Raw genomic sequence first — 7786 nt, forward strand, 5'->3', positions numbered from 1 at the left:
GAACACACAAGGGTATGCTTAAGCACTCAATACCTGTTTCCTTCATGTTACCCTCAAAACAGGACAAAAACAACAAAAGTAGTGTCACAAAGCACAGATAATTGTTGAAAGGTCAAGCTGTTAAGTGGAAATGGATGCCCATCTCTAGGCAATGTAGAATTACAGTGAACGTGTGCGATACTCGTCTAGCTTATGACCTTATGATTGAAACTATGTAGTGTGTGGTTTTTAGTGACGTAGCAACGCTTAAAATTGTTTTCAGTTTGAGAGACATTCATTCCTCACTGTGTCTGGAGTTACATATTACTTTACTTTTTCAGTGTTTGTAGCTCCACCGGGAATGAACCGAGCAGCGACACAAGACGGTCAGGTAGGAATTTGCAATGCATTCAAAGCTCTTGGGACTGTTCCTGTGAGGTGCCTACATGCATCTAGCTCAGTAACCTACAAATAAATCATGTATCTCGTACACATACCTGAAGCAGGAGCTGCAGGAACAGTGCCATCGATATTTAGAACACAGACTGTTTTGTGGAGGCGGGAAACTCCGTCAGAAACATCAGTGCCTGTCATTCCGATGTCCCTACCTCAAGTTAGCTCAGTAATGTTTGTTGTTCAGCACTTCATTCACAGGTTGTCTTGCAATCATGTAGGTGCACCTTGGAAAAGGTGTGGCTGTCACTGTGGATACATGCCCTTTTAGTGCAGCAAAGCAGTGACGCTGCTTTTTGCAAGAGGCTTGCAGTTGCCCTATGGGGAAATGAGACTCTTGCAAAAAGGAGCGTCACAGGCAAGCAGTGCAATAAAGATATATCAAAAGGGAGGACATCAGTTTACCCTCAGCTTTCCCCAGTGAAGGTAGCTTCCGCATCCTGTAAGTTGTGGGGTGGCGCTACTGTCGAGACAGACAGGCCGCACCGGGGTGGAGGGTGGATCCGCGGAAGGATTACCGCGATAAAAGGGAGATAAGTGGCATTTCGCGGGAGGGACAAGAGGAGACAACACGGAATTCCTGTTGGGCCTTGGACTTCAGCTTGTACACGATGTGAGTGCCCAATTTGTGTAACTCTTTATCAGGCAATAAAGAGAGTCTGTTCGTGCCACTTCTGTTCGTGTCTTCCGGTGTGGCGATTTGGCAAAAGAAGGGTTGGACTCAGCCCGCGTGGGATTCGGGGGGGGGGGGGGCAGAATCCTACAGATTGGCGCCCAACGTGGGGCCCGAACCCACGACCCCGAGATTAAGAGTCTCGTGCTCTACCGACTGAGCTAGCCGGGCACTGAACGAGGTGACGGTAAGAGATTCGTACCCTTTTCCCTCAATAGACTCGATCATATATTCGTTGGGATCCGCCCACGTGTTTACAACTTTGGACTGCAGTAGAGGATTCCTGCAGATTCCGATAGCACCGGATGATGTTGAGAAAACAGCATTTACCTGTAACAGGGGATTATTTGAATTTGTCCGACTGCCCTTTGGACTGTCTAATTCCCCCGCTAGTTTTCAGCGAGTGATGGACGAGGTGCTTGGCGATGCGAAATACAATTTCACTATGGCGTACATGGATGACGTGGTAATTTTTTCACTTACATTCCAGGAACGCCTTTCTCATTTGGAAGTGGTGTTAGGACGCATGCAGGCTGCAGGATTGACTGTCAATCCCCGCAAGATGCAGTTGGCTACCAACAGCATCGATCTCCTCGGGTTCAAGGTGGAGTCCGGCACGGTCAGGCCGAACGAGGACAAGCTAAAGGCTATCCTTGAGTACCCCCGCCCGACGGATGTGAAAAGCTTGCAGCGCTTCCTCGGTATGATTGGCTTTTATAGACAGTTCATACCGCGATGCGCAGACCTAACGCAACCGCTAACTTGGCTTTTGCGGAAGGGAGCACGATGGTCGTGGGGTCAAGCCCAGGAACAGAACGCCCGTGGCATTTGCAAACCGTACGCTGACGCCTCCCGAACGCAATTATAGCGTGACGGAGAAGGAGTGCCTAGCAATCATGTTCGCACTACATAAGTTCGACATGTATTTGGATGGTGCGAAATTCACTATTCAAACTGACCATCAGGCACTGTCCTGGTTAAAGCGGTTGAAAAACCCAGCCGGACGGCTCGCACGTTGGAGTTTAACGTTGCAGCGATATGACTTCTCGGTGGAATACCGAAAGGAAACCTCAAATAAGGCGGCAGACGCGCTATCTCGAGCACCGTTGCCCCTTGAGGACGTCGTTATTCCGCAGGAGCTTGTGGCCGCGGTTAACCGGACCGTCACGGAGGAGGAGCTCTCGTGGGGACAGATTGTAAGCAGGAACGACATCCTGGAAGCGCAGAGGACCGACGGCCTTTGTCAGCGTGTGTCAAGGTGGCTGGAATCGTCAAACCTGGAATGCACAGAAGGCGCTGAGGAGAGGTACGACTCCTATCAGCTGAGTGAGGATGGTCTCCTGGTCCGGTACATTCCCCAGGCGGACGACGAGGAGGTTGGTGATAGCCCCTTTCGGATCGTAGTTCCAAGGAAGCTACGTAAGTCATTCCTCAAATACTTCCATGATTCTGCATCGTCGGGTCACGGTAGCGGCAGCAAGACTTATTCTAAGTTGTGTCGTATCGCGACTTGGCCAGGCATGAGACAGGATGTTTTGCGGTACACACGCAGCTGTCCGATATGTCAGAAGTCTAAGCCGCGTGGAGGGCAGCCTCCTGGCTTGCTGCAACCGATTGTTAGCCAGAAACCTTGGCAGATAGTCGCATGTGACTTAATGGGTCCTTATCCCAGAAGTCCCCGTGGTAACCAGTATCTGTTAGTTGTTACAGATCACTTCACGAAGTGGGTTGAGCTTTACCCGCTGCGGAAGTTGGTGTCCGCTCGGATCTGGGACAGACTGCTGGACGTTTTTTCCCGGTTTGGATTCCCGGACCAGCTCATCACGGATAACGCCTCGTACTTTACAAGTAAGGTGTTCGTCGATAGTTGCTCTGCGTTGAGCATACGTCACGTAAAGACGTCCCCTTATCACCCTCAGGCGAACATAACTGAGCGGGTTAATCGCAACATCAAGATGATGTTGGTATCTTTTACCGAAAGGCATAAAGATTGGGACGCCCGTCTTACGGAGCTTGGCTTTGCCACTCGTACTACGGAAAATAGGTCGACAGGATTTACCCCGGCTTATTTGAATTTCGGACGGGAAAGTGTGTTCCCCCTCGAAAACACGTTGCGAACACTGCACGCACAGCCTAGTCGTTCGTACGCGAAGTATGCTAATGATCTTCGCGATAGAATTTCGACTGCCATTCGTTTGGCACGAGAGAGTCTTGAGGTCGCAAGACTGGAGCAGTCTCTTCAGTACAACAAAGGTCGGCGCCAGGTCATTTACCACGTTGGAGACCTGGTCCTAAGGAGAACACATCCCCTTAGCGATGCAGGGAAAGGCTTTGCTGCCTCTCTCGCTGATCGATGGGACGGTCCTTATCGGGTAAGCGCACAGCTAACTCCGGTCACTTACAGGCTCAAGCGTTGCAGCGACAACGAGGAAACGGGCCCCGTCCACGTACAAGACCTCAAGACCTTCAGCGAGCGCACCTCTGACAACGGCAGGTGGGAGGAGGACCACGATCTAGCATCGCAAGCCCGCTCTCCCTCAAGTCCCCCTAGGGCCGGTCAACCTTCTCCCCAAGAGACTACTGCCCAGGGCAGGGTTCCCGGGATTACCCGCTATAACCTTCGCCCACGTAAGCAACCGAGGTGACGTGTTCCCTTTTTTTTCAACGCAGGCCTCGACCGAGGTCCCGGATCCCCAGGGGCCCCTCCACGACACGGCAAGGGCAACCCCACGGACGTGACGATCGTTCCCTGCCTAACCCAAGATGGCTGCCCTCGCGCCCAGCCCAGCATGTGGCAACCTGGACGGTGTGGCAACCTGGACGGACCTCCGGCGACACAAGCGTCGGGTTCGTGTCTCGACGCCGTTGGCGAGACCAGACTCGCCCTCTACGAACCGACCCATCATCCTCGCTCCCTGAACCCTTCAGAGGTCTAACACTAGCCGACCGACACCCGATTGAACCTCCTGCCGTCTACACGCCAGAGGAGAGGTCACAGCTGTGCCCCATCTGTGGCACCCTCCAGCTTCACCAGGAAACTCATCGTGCCGGCGCACTACACCTCGCCCGTGTTCAACACCAGCTTGCTACTCCTGCCCCAGCGTTCCTGGGCCCGTCGGACGTCCGGGCTGCCCTGGAGCTCATACAAAGGTACCAACCGCAGCTATTGGTTGGTCGCCACACCTCCGTTCGCCCTGCAGACGAACGCATACTGGACCTGCCGGACCTCCCGGAACTTTGACTCAGTGGTGGTGCCTGTGTTAAGGGGGGAAGAATGTGGGGTGGCGCTACTGTCGAGACAGACAGGCCGCACCGGGTGGAGGGTGGATCCGCGGAAGGATTACCGCGATAAAAGGGAGATACGTGGCATTTCGCGGGAGGATGCCCGATGCCATCCAGAGGACCTCAAGGATGGCATTTCGCGGGAGGGACAAGAGGAGACAACACGGACTGTTGGGCCTTGGACTTCAGCTTGTACACGATGTGAGTGCCCAATTTGTGTGACTCTTTATCAGGCAATAAAGAGAGTCTGTTCGTTCCACTTCTGTTCGTGTCTTCCGGTGTGGCGGTTTGGCAAAAGACGGGTTGGACTCAGCCCGCGTGGGATTCAGGGGGGCAGAATCCTACAAAGTACAGATTTTTACGTTCTGTCGTGCATCTGCACGTGACATGCTTCCTATTGTCTCTTTACGAGCTTTAACCCACTACAGTGATTTAAATCATCAAGAAGTGTATTTCGAAGTGAGGACTGTGCTTGCAAAATGGATCAAGGGATAAGGACCATTTTACATGCGTCACTTCTGCAGCAGTGTATGTATACCCTTGCTAAGGTGCTCTCTGTGCATCTCTGTAAACTGGTCTGGTCTAGTTGCACCTATGGTGCCCCATTGGAGTAAAATTTAGTAGGGCAGTGCGCACAGTATTTTTCCTTTTTCCTTTTTTGCTACTGGTGTGTGCTGCTCCGTGGCATTCACTTTGTGTGGAAAAACATGATTGAAACCATGCAGGAAGGAAACCAAGGAGCGGCTGTTTCTCCCTCATCCGCGTGGCTACCCTTGGTGGTCGCCCTAGTCAAAACGGCAATTACTTGTTGGCCCCCTCGTGACCTTCTCTATAGTTTTGGTTTGCATGGCATTGTTGTTTGTCGGCTGCTTGTGCTACTTTGCTTTAACAGAGGCGTTTACGTGCGAAAAAATGCCATGGGAACGTCATACTGTCATGTGTTCCCGTCTTGGGTGAGGCTGTCGGCAAGCAGAAAAAAGTACTGTGACTGGAACAACGCCTCACTCGTGAGTAGTCTCAGGGTCTACTCTTTCTGCTTGATGTGCAGATAGGCCGTGATTGGCCCGTTTTCGTGACGAAAAAGCATCTACTGCTAGCAATTTTCCATTCCGTTAACTTCTGTTCACATCCCACTTACTGACTGTGCTGAAATTCTCACTCTCGCGAGAGTAGGATGCTAGCGCGAAACAGACGCTCAGTGAGCCTCACTAATGTGTTGTCCCGTTTGTACGTGCTCGTAAGGCGAGGTATACGTGCACTGAATTCAGTAAAAAGCAATATGTCACATCGTATACGCGTGTCTTTCAGTATTGAGCTTTGTTATTATATGCATTCGCGCGGGATTCTTTTGTTCCAACGGGGCCACCATGTTGTTTGTGTTACGTGTGCGGGTCACGTTGTAGACAAGTGTATCCCACAATCCTGCGTGCCGGCCCTCTCCCGCTGCCACACTTGCTCCACACGGCGAAGGGGGCAAAGGGCCGCTCCTGTGTTTCCTTCCTCCATGATTGAAACGGTGCTACTCCAGAACAGTCATTGCAGAGCAAGATGCGTGGTACTTTGCAGTACTAACGCTGTGCAGTTATATAGTTATACCAATGCCTACTGATTGATTAGACTTCTTTTCGGCTGCCTTTTGGCACTTCCTGAAGGAGAAAGGCTGCAGTGAGGAGGATGCTCCTCAGCGTCACAAACAGCTGCCTAGGTACCTCGCCCAGAAATGCTCTGACCTACGGCGCTAAACATGGCAAGTCGAGGACGTGGCGTAGGCATAGTAACCTGGATGGAAAAGGCTGGAAACATCAAGGACGACACACAGACACACACACGAGCTTCCACGATGCCCAGACAGTCTGCCCATCAACTGTCTGCATGTTGCTTTGCGGCCGCTGAATGCTGGAAGGGACTGCTCGAGCAGTTTTCGTTTTCGTTCTACAATTCACTGCTTGAGCCATCCGGTCAGAAAGGGAGAAACCAAAAATTGAAACTGCCTGAGCTGTCCCTTCATGCTATCTACCTATCTAACTATCTCCCAACATGCAGTGGGATAAAATCAACATATTGCACGTGGAGGGCACCGTCGTCCGTTCCGAAACAGCCTATTGCCGAAGCATTGCAACATGCCTACGCTGACACGTGCCAATGTACTACAGTCCCTAGGTAGAAAGTAAGGCGGTTGGAAAAGAACCGGCCATCAGAACCCCGCCACCAGCACTTCGCAGGTTCTTGTTGCAACCGCCTCACTTTCTAACTTGAGCTGCTAGTTGCTCAACTAACATTGATGAGATTCTTGTCTGTGTTATCCTAAGTGTCCTCCTGCCTCTTTCCACCTATATGTACTAAGTGACTAGGGCAGAAAAATATATACCATGCCATTTGAGCATTGCAATTTTTTCCTGTTCCATCTTTTACAGGAGCTGGCTGTACAGATGGCCCTTTTTGTAGGCTGTAGCCGAGGCCCTGCTGAGCTGGTGAGCAGGGATACAACTGTGCTGTCCTGCGCTGGCCAAGCTTATGGCTGATGCCAGTGAAGCAAGCTCATAACAACTAGTCATTAAATTATGTCGTGTTATACTGGAAAGTACAATAGCGAATGATTTTATTTAAATACACACACAAGAAAACTTGTGTTCTCTCTTATATTTCTTTAGTTTTCCCAGTTTGCTGAAGGAAACTGCTCAGTGAATGGCAGAGCACGTGAGCGCAGCCCATGCGACACAAGAGGCCGTATGTCACAGCAGGGCACATATGACACAAGTGTAGAGATAAGTGAAGAGAAAATAAATAGATGTACACTACTTCATACACAAGTTACAGAGTTGGGTGTTATCCCAATGGCAGATTATGATATTTTCGGACACTCGACTTGCTTCGTACCAGGGTGGTGAAAGTTAGAAGTTTGAGATGAGCAGGGGCCAATCTTAGAGTGCGTCTGACAAAGCCCAAGGAGCGAGAAGCATTAGACATGATGTGATTAATGTGTTCGTTTTAAGGTAAGTTAGAAGAGTAACGCAAGTGCATTTATTTTAAAAAAACCCATGGGTCTGGAGAACATTACATGGGGGTGGGAACATCAGTACATTGGAACAGCATGGCATGGTACACTGACAAGGTAACGACACGGAGAAATAAGAGATCAAAGCAAACACCAACGGGTAAACAAGAGGGAAAAAAAACTAACTCTGGTATTGCGGGTGAAGAAAGGGAGCTACGGAAAAATACATGGTCATCAATAGTTGTGATTGATGATGGGAGGTTGTTCCACTCAATGGTAGTAGTGCAAAAAAAAAAAGATTTAGGGAATGCGTTAATAACACAGTGGAACCGAGTGACCTTGTTAGTGTGATCGAAGCGAGGGAAAATTTTTGAGGCGTCTTTGTTGACATCATCCGTGCCCCA

General features: G+C 50.5%; 1 non-coding gene across 1 annotated transcript; it reads right to left on the bottom strand.

Moving 5' to 3' along the window:
- Positions 1-1203: 1203 nt before the first annotated feature.
- On the bottom strand, positions 1204-1276 carry Trnak-cuu (transfer RNA lysine (anticodon CUU)). Its single transcript has one exon. It is a non-coding gene; the product is annotated as a tRNA-Lys (tRNA).
- Positions 1277-7786: the final 6510 nt, after the last annotated feature.

The sequence above is a fragment of the Ornithodoros turicata genome, chromosome 1 (assembly GCF_037126465.1).
Source record: "Ornithodoros turicata isolate Travis chromosome 1, ASM3712646v1, whole genome shotgun sequence".
Taxonomy (NCBI): Eukaryota; Metazoa; Arthropoda; class Arachnida; order Ixodida; family Argasidae; genus Ornithodoros; species Ornithodoros turicata.